This window comes from Triticum urartu, chromosome 3A (assembly GCF_056163025.1).
Source record: "Triticum urartu cultivar PI428250 chromosome 3A, HENAU_Tu73, whole genome shotgun sequence".
Taxonomy (NCBI): domain Eukaryota; kingdom Viridiplantae; phylum Streptophyta; class Magnoliopsida; order Poales; family Poaceae; genus Triticum; species Triticum urartu.
In genome coordinates this window covers 394369976-394382807 of record NC_141875.1, presented here as the reverse complement: position 1 = coordinate 394382807, position 12832 = coordinate 394369976, and the positions used below count along the sequence as shown (strand labels likewise).

General features: G+C 44.3%; 1 pseudogene; it reads left to right on the top strand.

Moving 5' to 3' along the window:
* Positions 1 to 11856: 11856 nt before the first annotated feature.
* Positions 11857 to 12558, top strand: LOC147979821 (uncharacterized; annotated as a pseudogene).
* Positions 12559 to 12832: the final 274 nt, after the last annotated feature.

Genomic DNA, 12832 nt, shown 5'->3' with positions numbered 1-12832 from the left:
GGAACGGATGAATTGGAAATCCGAGTCCCCTTAGTAAGCAAGGAACAAGGCAAACCCGTTCCCCCATGGAGGGACAGGGAAAGTTCTCCGCTTGCTCCCCGCCATTGTAGGTGGTGAGCCCGGCTCGAACGGGCACCATGTATGCCGGAGGGAGAAATCCTTTGGTCTGCAGTTCGACCAATCGACTATGTGGAACGAAACACCTCTCCCAATCATCGAGCTTAGGGCTACATGGGCGGGAGGAGGAGCTGCGGAGGTTGGCCATGCTGGAATGGATCTTTCCGAAATGCGCTCTGATGGATCCTCGCTGAGGGGAGGATGGTGTGGATCGGATCTAAGAATCCTAATCCCTTCAATAGACAATTTATTTATTTGGCTAGGGGGGTGAATGTAAAAATGCCCTGGCGCCTCATATTCGATCGAGAAATTGCCCTTATTGGGCGCAGAAGCCAAGATGATCAACATTTATGGGGCCGGATACTTTTTACAAACACTTGGAAATTGGAGAAGAACCCGCCTTGCAATGTCGAAGACAATACTGCATGCCGGACTCGTCGTCATTGAAGCCTGGTTCGGGGGCTACCGAGGGAGTCCTGGATTAGGGGGTCTCCGGACAGCCGGACTATATCCTTTGGCCAGACTGTTGGGCTACGAAGGTACAAGATTGAAGACTTCATCTCGTGTCCGGATGGGACTCTACTTGGCGTGGATGGCAAGCTAGGCAATACGGATATGTATATCTCCTCCTTTGTAACCGACCTTGTGTAACCCTAGCCCCTCCGGTGTCGATATAAACCGGAGGATTTTAGTCCATAGGACAACATACAATCATACCATAGGCTAGCTTCTAGGGTTTAGCCGCTCCGATCTCGTGGTAGATCTACTCTTGTACTACCCATATCATCAATATTAATCAAGCAGGACGTAGGGTTTTACCTCCATCAAGAGGGCCTGAACCTGGGTAAAACATTGTGTCCCCTGCCTCCTGTTACCATCCGCCTTAGACGCACAGTTCGGGACCCCCTACTCGAGATCCGCCGGTTTTGACACCGACATCAGTGGTCGCATGGCAGACAGTGGTGGTGTCGTCAGGTAGTGATGGATGGCAGTGATGCGCTTGTTAGGCAGTGGCCACGATGGTGACATGATGGTTTGGCGGACAGCGGCAGCAGTGACACAACGGTTCGGCAGGCAGCGACGGTGGTGGAACGGTTGGTGATGTTGACTACGCATTTGAAAAATGAGATTGTAATGGTTGTAAACAAGGCTCAGGTTCATAGGTTCGTTTTGTCAACTCTCAGCGTTCATAACTTTATGAAAAAACATGATATAACTACAAATAAAAATATCGGATCAAACCCCATTTGTTCTAGAAATATGCTTTGAGTACTAGCAATCATGGAAGGCTATATGATGATTGAGTATGTGGAGCTCTTACTTAGACTTTGTTGAATAAGTTAAATTGCAATTGTTTGGTGACTAAGAACATAGGTTGTTAAGTTTCAAGAGAAGGCATTGTTTGAATCATAACATGCGAATTGATTGCTACTTTACCATGGTGAGTTTTATGAGAAAGAGCTGCTATTATGATGCTAGGAAAAGTGACTGAATTATCATTGATCAAACTTATGCACCTTGCTAGCATTCGCACTTCATAAATTACTTCTTTTATGATTTACCTACTCGAGGACGAGTAGAAATTAAGCTTGGAGATGCTGATATGTCTCCAACGTATCTATAATTTATGAAGTATTCATGCCATGTTTACAACAAGTTTATATGTTTTTGGTATGATTTGGATGGAACTAACCCGGACCGACATTGTTTTCAGCAGAACTACCGTGGCATTGTTTTTTGTGCAGAAATAAAAGTTCTCGGAACTGGACGAAACTTTTTGACAATTTTTTGGAAGAAAAGGGAAATAATGGAGCAAAGAACCACCAGAGACCCCCCTACTGCCCACGAGATACCAGGGTGCGCCAGGGGGCTGGCGCGCCCTGGTAGGTGGTTGGCCCCCCGAGGCCCATCTTCGCCTGATTCCAATGCTAAAAAATCATATATATATATATATATATAGTGTTACTATTCATCACCCAGGGTGCAGAATATGTTATTCTTCACCCGAGGTAATCTTACGATCATTTCATAATTAAATTACGTTTCGAATTCAAATAGTTACATTCTTATTGATTCACTACGTAAAATTTGACATAAGAAAAATAAAAATATAGGTCATAAGACAAGAAAATTTGCAGTTTATGTGTATTTTAGACTATGTTTTTACGTTTGTAATTTTACATAATATAAAATATTTTTTACGGTGATTATATATTTTCTTACTGTCCCTTTTTGCGTCGAAAATAAGACAAAACTTATGGAACGTAAAATTATGGTGCATTGATGGTAAGATGGGTGAACAATAACTATTCCTCACCCAGGGTGACGAATAGCGCGTATATATATATGGACAATTGCATTTTTGCCCCTAGTTGGTTCCTACCCACGGGTTTTGCCCTTACCTTTTCCGCCGAGGTTCCTCGAATGCCCTTTGACCATTTAACCAAAACTTTGAAAATTCATAACTAATTCATATGAACTCAGAAAAATGCAAATAAGATATCAAAATGTTCAGATAAACATTACCTTTATGTGCATATCATTTGCATTCAGGACAAAAGCACCCTTTAAACTACCTGAGGTAATTAATGTTATTAACATTATTGAAAATAAAAAGGTACAAACAATATTTTTTTCATGAATAAAAATTACATGCAAATGTAGGTGATGTTTTTTGACCATCCTGATATCTTATTTGAATTTTTTAGAGTTTGTATCAATTTGTTATGAAGTTTCCAAATAATGGTCAAAGTCGTTAAAACATTCATAACAAGATGATACGAACTCGAAAAAAATGCAAATAAGATATCCGGATGTTCAGAAAACATAACCTACATTTGCATGTAATTTTTATTCATGAAAAATATGGTTTACCTTTTTATTTTTAATAATGTTAATAACATTAATTACCTAAGGTAGTTTAAAGGGTGCTTTTGTCCTGAATGTAAATGATATGCACATAAAGGTAGTGTTTATCTGAACATTTTGATATCTTATTTGCATTTTTCTGAGTTCATATCAATTAGTTATGAATTTTCAAAGTTTTGGTCAAATGGTCAAAGGGCATTCGAGGGACCATGACGGAAAAAGTAAGGGCAAAACTGAGCAAGCTCGAAAAGTAAGGGCAAAAACCGTGGGTAGGAACCAACTAGGGGTAAAAATGCAATTGTCCCATATATATAGGGTGGGTCTATTCTAATAACACCCCTTAAGACCTTATTCTAATAACAGCAGAGCCTTATTCTGATAACACCTCCCACCAGATCACCACCGCCCCTCCCCTCCCAACCTTCTACCGCGGCAGCGGCCTGGGAGCGCCGTCGCCCTCCCCTCCCAGCCTTCTTCCGCGGCAGCGGCCTGGAAGCGACGTCGCGCTCCCCTCCCGGCTTTCTTCCACGGCGGCGGCCTGGCAGCGATGCCGCCCCTCCCCTCCCCGCTTTCTCCCGCGGCGGCGGCGGCCTGGGAGCGCCACCGCCCCTCCCCTCCCGGCCTTCTTCCACGGCAGCGGCCGGCAGCGACGCCGCCCCTCCCCTCCAGGGCTTCTTCCGCGGCAGCGGCCAAGCAGCGCTGCCGCCCATCGCCGCTCGGCCTTCTTCCGCGACAGCAACCGAGCAACGCCTCCCCCACCAGCATATCGGCCTTCTTCCATGGCAGCACGTCGGTAGCGCCGCCCCCAAACTCCTCCAGGCCTGCAATTAGTTGTACTTCATCAGATGTGGATTGGTGCTGCATCGACATCAAACCAATTCGAGCAAGGAGGACTGTGCGCAAGGTTCCTTCATCCACGACAGCTTCTTGGATTAAGTCTGCAACGACCTTCAGAGCAAATCCTCCATCTCCGTTCACCTTGAGCAACGTCCAGACCGCTCATGAACTTCTGAAGGGCAAGTGGACTGCATAGGTGAACAAGAAAGTTGTGCAGACAGACGAAAAGAGAACTTCTTCCTGCAAACGCAAGAAATCACTACAACACGAGGTAAGCATTACACTTCCTCAACCATATCAGTTTAGTTATTCCAGACAAAGCAGTACACGCAGTCCAGTGCGCCTACAAAAATGATGCAGTGCGGTTGCTTCGGTTCATTTTGGGGGAAAATGCAGTGAACTTGCTCGGTTATGCAGTACGCTTGTGTAGGTTCATTACGGACAACAATGCAGTGCGGTTACTTCAGTTCACATTTGTAACACATTGCAGTTCGCATGATTCAGTTCATTTTGCCTGACAATGCAGCTCGGTCATTTTGTGTGCAGGAAATGAGGTTCAGCAGATACAAAATGCCGCGCATAATTGACAACCCAGGGAACAACAACTTTCAGAAGAGTAAAGCTTCTTCTGAAAGAGATACTGGCTTGGTTACCCCTGAGATTCCTCGAGGATTCTTGACGACAACAAACAGGGTGCACTACTCTCCGGAAGAGGATTTTTTCCAGGGAGAAGAGGTAGTTGAGGATGACGACGATGTCACCTTCATTTGGGAGGGCACTCACCGACAGGAGGACGAAGATGACGACGATGAAGATGAGCCAATAATAGTTCTCAACCCAGAGTATAAGCATGAGTTCACTATGTTTGGACAGCATGTCCGAACAGACAATGATGATGCAGTTGAACACGATGTTGCAGCAGATGATGAATATGATTATGACCATGATGATGTGCCACTGCTCCAAAATTTTCAAACCAATCCACTGAGACATCGTCACAACACTGGATTACCACCACGTCCACCTGCTGCACCCCAAAACAGAGCTTAGCGTCCACCTATTGCACCGAAAAACAGAGCTCCAAGCAGAGCTGCTGCATCAACTTCGACAAAGCGACCACCAACGGTGCCTCGGTCAAAAGTCAACAACAGGTACAAATCCTCCTCACTGTTGCCGCCGCGAGATCCTCAGCTACACAGATCTGCTATAACCCCGCCATGTCCAATACAACCTGGCGAGCTGCAAACACCATCAGGTGAACGTCTCTACACACATGTAAGTTTATGTTCTGAAAATAATAATAATAATAGTTGAAGTCCATTCAGATAACATTGCAGTGCACACTGATATTTATTGTGAGGTTTGACCTAGCATCTAATACATTGGATTCTTCTAAAAACTTAGGAACACTGCAAATGCTTTTTTAAACTCACATGCACTCCTCGTATTTAAAAAAACAGAACAGAACAAATTATCTCATAGAGCATTACGCTTAATGCAGAATAAAAACATGCCGCTGAACATCATACCTGCCGCTGGAATGAAGTTCACCACATACGACAAGGCATGGGACTTTACAACAATTATGCAAGATGTGCAGGGTTTGGCATACGCCAGAGGGCACAACACAAGACAAATACCTACATTGTCTGCTCAAGAGAAGGGACGCACAAGCAGACTGTGTCAGATTATCAAAGGAAATGTCAGAAGACATCAAAAAGGATTGACTGCAAGGCAAAGATTAGAGTCAAAAAGAGGAAGGAAGGCAAATTTGTGATAGAAATGGTTGAACTCAACCACAATCACAAGATGCTGGAAAGCCCCGGCATGCTTTTGCACAAGCAATCGCACAAAAAAGACGATCCTTTGATAGACCAGTTAGTGAAAGACATGCAACTAGACAACCACACCCATGCTCAGATGATGTCAACGCTGCAGCGTATGTCCGATGGTCTGCAGTACATGGGACGTACTAACCGCGACTGGGTAAACAAGTAAGCACATCACAGAACATATCCATTGATCATCCTGTCGGTAATTATTTCATGTTTGATGAGATGCGTTTGCATTGCGTTTGAAAAATACAGGAAACAAAAGTTTGCCAGAGAAGAGTCCCAAGATGATGTCAAGAAACTTCTGGATTTCTTCGAGAATATGCAGAAGATAAACCCAGAGTTTTTCTATGATTATGACGTTGATGCAGATAACCGTGTAAGAAACGTCTTTTGGGCCAACGCAAGTTGCAAAGGATCGTATGAAGATTTTGGAGACTGCATTACATTTGACACGACGTATAAAACTAACAAATTCCACATGCCGCTGGGAGTCTTCATGGGAGTGAACCATCATCTATAGAGCACCATATTTGTTGTTGCACTCATGCGAGATGAAACAATACCGTCGTTCGAGTGGGTTTTCAAAACATTTCTGAGGTGTATGAACAACAAGCATCCCACCTGCATGCTCACAGGTACAAAAAGAAACAAACACCTGCATACTTACATTTGTTTGGTGCGTTTATATTTCTTCCATCTATCTTACACACACACAAACAACTTAATAAAAAAACACTATTTGTGCCTTTTCAGACCAGTGTTCTTCGATGAAGGTAGCATTAAAAACTATCCTCCCACATACTCTCCATAAGTTGTGTCGGTGGCATATCATGAAGAAGTACAAAGACCACCTCGCCTTACTGTATAAGGCACACGAGAAACTTAAGGATGACCTCAATGCGGTGCTGAACCACCCAATAATGCCGTCAGAATTTGAACGAGCATGGAAGGACCTCATTCAGAGATACAACTTGCAAGACGATGAAGTATGAATTCTCTGTGGGAAGACAGGCACGAGTGGATCTCGGCTTACTACAAGGAAATTTTCTGTGCTCGGATGACTTCCACACAGAGAAGCGAGAGCATGAACCGCATATTGAAGAAAAACTTTGTCAAAGAGAAGCATGATCTCCATCTGTTTGCTCAGTAGGTGGACAAGTGCATTCAGACCAGGAAGGCCGTCGAGCACGCAGAGACAGTAGCAAATGAGGTAAAACACATGTCACTCAAAAACTGCTAAAAATATAACTACAAAATCAAACAATTTTTTCATTTATCTAGTTCGTAACAGTGCATTTCTGATCATGCAGTCAGAGGTAAAGACATCAACCCAGTTTGGGTTCGAAGTTGAGTTATCAAAAGTGTATACAAGGGCAGTGTTTGCAGATTTCAAAGAAACACTCTACCGTAGCACTGCATTCAGAGTAGAACGGTGCCCTGAGAATCCGACAAAGTATCTCGTACACCACTACAATAGATCGGATGCATTTGACTGGGCAGGGCATAATTTCCAAGTGGTCGCCGATGAACAGAAAGGTGTCTACGAATGTGAATGCAAACTGTGGACACACACAGGTGACACTCCTATCACAAAAAAAATCTACATGCATGACCAATTCACAAAACCAAATGAAGTTCACTTCTTTAAAACGAACAAATAAGGAAAAATATATGTGTTTATTAATTTCATGCAGTTCACTTACAAAACAAAGTGATCGTGTGTTGTCTGTAGGGCTCTTTTGCGTCCATGTGTTATGCATGCTTTCTCATTTGAGAGTACTCAAGATTCCTGAGGTGTACATCATGAAAAGATACACCCATAACGCAAGATCAGATGCAACGTTTGACAGACGAGACTATGAACAAACAGCACCAGATGGAACCTCGCTTTTTTGCCGTAGGAAATTGCTGACAGAAACAACAATGGACCTTGCAAACAGAGCGACAAGGTCCGACGCTGGGTGCCACAGAGCGTTGTCTGGTATGAGGGCACTGATCGAGGAAGTTGATGTGCTCAACAAAGAAGAAGAAGCAGCAGCAAAACTAAAGCAAGCAGAGAAATCCCAGCATGAAAATAATGCCGAGCAAGTAGAAAATACAGAACACAGCGGAACTGGTGCTATAAAAAAAGAAACAATTCTTCCACCTCCTGTTTCAAACACAAGAGGAAGGAAGAAAGGGGGTGACGCAACCCAGAAAAAGGTTGCATGCAAGGAGAAAAATGATGACAAAAACAGTAAGCCTCAGCTTGAGCTGGACAGTGATGGTCACCCGCTGGGAATAAACAGGTGCAAGACATGTAATGAAATCAGCGGCCACAATTCCAGGACATGTACAAAAAGACATGAACAAGAAAACCGAGGACACGGGGATGCACAACCAAACATAAATTCCACTCACAACACTAAGAAATGGACGAAACCGAGACGCTGTAGCATCTGCAAAAAGAGGAAGAGACACAATTCAAGAACCTGCCCCAAAAGAACAAGATCAGAAAATGAGGAAGACGACGAAGAAGAAATCAAAGAAGAAGATGGTGACACAAATGAAGAAGAAATGGCTTATGAAGAAGCAGATGAAGAAGAGGAGGAAGAAGATAGTGAAGAGGACGAAGAACATGAAGAAACTAAAGAAGCAGTGGCTTATGAAGAAACAAATGATGAAGATGAGGAAGAGCAAGAAGAGGAGGAAGAAGAGACTGAAGAGGACGAAGAACATGAAGAAACAATGCAAACAAGACCACCACAAGGGAATGCTGCTGTACAGAAACAACCGAGAACGACATCACTTTCAAAAAAGAAGGTAGGAGCACGAAAGGATGCAGTTCACATCATCGGAAAAGGAAAGCAGCCATCAACCAACACACGGGGAGCAAGGAAGGATGCAGTTCACATCACCAGAAAAGGAAAGCAGCCATCAACCAACACACGGGGAGCAAGGAAGGATGCAGTTCACATCACCGGAAAAGGAAAGCAGCCATCAACCAGCACGCGGGGAGCAAGGAAGGATGCTGTCCACATCACCGGAAAACGAAAGCAGCCATCAACAAGCACGCGAGGGACTACAAACACAGCGGTGCAGAGACAAGAACCAGCAACACCGCCACAGAAAACAAAATAAAGTGCAACATTAGACACACTCCAGTCACCGCGGAGAAGCAGCAGGTTAACGACCAAATAGATGAACTTCAATAAATTAATCATATGCATAGCAGTTTGCTTATCTACATGCCTTATGTATCAGTTTAAATTTTGTGTAAACACAAATTTCCCACTGACTATGAGTTATTCAAATAAACCATTTAAAGAGAAATGGTGAATAGAGTATACCATATATATAGCAGTACAGAGTAAAACTTTGACACATATTAATCCAGAAACGATGTAAAGAATGCAGTTAGCTCACTGGAAGCACGAAGTTCAGAAATAATAATTGAAGCAGTTCGGATCACAAAAGTGCTTATTACAAAACACATAAAAAAGATGAAGCGTTCGACACGCAAAAGTAATTATTACAAATCAACCTCATAACCTTAACCAATCACGTCAAACGTGATTCTAACCATATGATCCTCGAGTTCAAAGAAGTTCAGGACAACAACTTGCTCAGACTTCAGGCCACTATCAATCACAAATTCCTTCCACCCTTTCTGCAGACACAGCCGCCCGTCAACGCCTACACGGTACTTGGCTGGTTGAAGGTGTCCATTACCAAGAACAACTTGGAGAATTCCCTTCTTCTTGAGCTGGAGATACCTAACAGCTCGTTGCGGAATTTTCTGCAAAAAATCAGTACAGATTAAACGCAATCTAATGTGCAGTGCGGAACTTGCAAACAAGAAGTACGGTTACAACTATTATGAAGATCTTGAGACTACCTGCATGTAGTACAAAACATACTAGCGGGGAAAATTGTGGAAACTATTACTTTTCATCTAGTATCTAAGAAGTACACTTCAATAAAACAAAAAAAAGTACATTCCTAAAAAACTAGAAGATCAGACTAGTATCGAATAATACAAAAAAAGAAAACACAAAGAAAAAATCAGATCAAATCGAAAATTACCATCTTGTAGTGAGTCTCAACATCTGTTGGCGTAAGCTGATGGACAAAAGGACTTGTGCGGCCAAGACCATGGTGAAGCAGGGCGGAATGGAACGCAGAAACATTGATGTGGCCCATATCCAATCCTTTTGTGAATACTGTGCCATATGTAAGCTGCTCAGCTCGCCCAGCTCGGCACAATACCTTCCCCCCACGATGAGCACGACGCGCCTACGAGCAAGCTGAGCAATCGCAGTGCGTCGGCACACGACAACCATGCCCACAGCATGAGAGATTCGCGCAGGGGCCTGGAGCCATCGCAACAAAAACCTATAAAAGGTAAAAAATAAAGAGAGGCTAGAGAAAGGAGAGAAGTTGCGGCTAGAGGAGAAATGAACTGCAAAGGAAGGGTAGAAGTTGGCCTACATTTATAGGAGAGGAATGCAAAAAGGTCAAAACTGAAAATTAAAGAGGAGTTACTGAAAATTACGTTACCAAGAATGAAGGACAATCAATAAAGGTTTATGTTACCAGAACAAAAAAGTCTTACCAGGAAGTTATACAAAGACTTTGACTGCACAAATTCCCACGAACTAACCACAGATCATTAAATAATAATTCTCTGAAAAATTATAATCCACATACCATTTTATGTGTGCAGTTCTTCAAAGTCTTACAGGAAGTTCACTATATGTGTGCATGAAGGCAGTACATGCTCAAAATGAAGCACAAAAGAAAAGCACTTTCGCGCAGTGCACAAAAGTAGAATTAGTGCACCTCATGCAGTCCTTATCTGTAAGCCGTGAAGTCTGCAGCATTGGCAAAACGAGTCACAACTTCAGCACAAAAGAAGCATGCACGTAGTGAAAAAATGTGTACACCTCAAGCACAAGACCATGAAGAAAGCAGTGCATAGAGGCAACAAAGAAGTGCACACCCATACCAATCCAGTGCACAAAAAATGTAGCGCAAAAACATATGCAATACGGAATGCGTACACATGCAGTCAAGAACACTGATCAATGCAGTGCACGCATGATTTGCTAAGCAGTGCGCACCCTTACATCGAAAAAAAACAAAATTAGAAAAAAAATTGACCACCCAAATGAACCGGCACTAGCCAGTCTCGTAGTAGGTCTGCGCCCACAGCAGGCGAGTCGTTCTGAGCCACATTGCGTGGGGCCAGGCGCACTTGGGCCCACAGGTCATAGAGCATATAGCATATAGCGCCGTGTATAAGCGCTCAAATAAGTAACCAAAGGAGTTTAATACAGCTGCCGCGTCAGCGCTTATAAACAGGTCGGGCGCGCCTTCCGCAGGCGAGGTGGGACTAAACATTACGCCGCACACAGTGCACACGGAAACGGCCGTGCTACCAGGCCGACTTGACTTGGGCCCAAATGCGTCTTCACTTCCCGAACACAGCCTAATAAGGCCCATTAAGAAAAAACAATAACTTAAAAAAATGTGGGAGGGCCCCCCAACCCCCCTTACCCCTCCCATACAGGGACTATAGGCAAAAAAAATGATGCAGTATGCAGCACTACAAGGATGCAGTCCTTTTAGGTACATGAAGAAGTATGGTTTAGAAAATCCAGTTGCGGATTACCTACATGAATGAAAACACGGTATAGAACCCAGTGAAAAACTCGTAAAAATGCGGAATACATTATACTTTATTCAGGGGCTCCAGCAAGGACACGCAAAAAATACTGTGAAGTACGCACCTGTAGACACCATGCAGTTCTCCGTTGCACATGATGCAGTGCGGTACTACAACAAATGCAGTTTCGTTGTCACGCAGGATACATATAAACGTCACCAAAAAGCCCGTTCGCACAGAAAAGTGATGGTTAAAAAAATCTACTGATAAAAAAAAACCACGTTCGCATACAACGCCCAATCGGAGCGGTTCCATCGTCACAAGCCCACGATCACAGACGCAACACCAACCCACGATCTGCACAAACCGCATCGTTGCCGAGATCGTGCAGTTCATCCGCTGCGGCCATCCCACACCGCGCCTCCTCTTAAATTCAGACCCCTGCCATAGGCCATCTCATCCACAAACAACACAAGTACCCCGATCGCGCTGCCACCAAATCGCTCCGTCACATCCATTTCCATGAAAAAACACCAAGCCCCACTATCGGCGATGGCGTTCGCCGACGAGTACAAGGACGTGGAGGTTGTGGAGGCACATGGCAACACCAAGTTACATGTCATCCACACCAACGACAAGAAGCAGGTGGCGATCACCCTCGCGTAGTACGAGCGCCACCTCAGTCTCCGACGCCACAAGATCGTCGGCATTGATCTCGAGTACAACAACGAGCCTGAAGCGACGCAGAAACCCGCACTCTGCCAACTCTCCATTGGCAAGAAACACCCGGTGCTGCTCTTCCAACTGAGCGCCGCTGAAAGGTGCACCATCTTCGACAACTTCCTCGCCGACCCCAGGTACACCTTTGCAGGCTTCTCCATCAACGGCGACAAAAAAAGGCTGGATCGCGTCAATCTGGAGGTCGCCAACTTCGTCGACATCCAGAAGGAGTGGAGGGTGCCCGAGGAAACCAAGGAGTTGGACTCCCTTGGAGACGTCTCCGGCATGCTCATCAACGACTACTACAACAACATGAAGAAGAAGATCACCGACGACGAGCACAAGCGCTGGGCCACCCTGCCTCTGTCCAGGAGGCACATCGAGTACGCTGCAAAGGACGCCTACACATCGTACGAGATATGGAACCACATCACCCTCACTCAGGACGGGCTTCGCCGTGCAAAGCTGGAGAAGGAGGAGCCACCCAAGAAGCGCGCCAGGACCAGCTGGGGATGGGGAGACGCTGACTGGTGAAGAAGAAGATGGTGCCGGCCAAAGATCCACCAAGGCCATCGTCGTTTTAGAATTATCATCAAATTTGCTTTATGTTGTTTGCTTATGTATCGTTAGTTTGCTTGTGATCATTTGCTTTTGCTGAACTTAGTTTACTTCCCATGCAGAATCGCTTGTAGTGATGTGAAATTTGATTATGTTAGATTGCTTTCTGTTGAAATTAGTTCACTAATGATGAACTTATCGTACAGAATGCCTGTGACAATTTGTTTTCTGTTGTTTCCTCATGTATCAT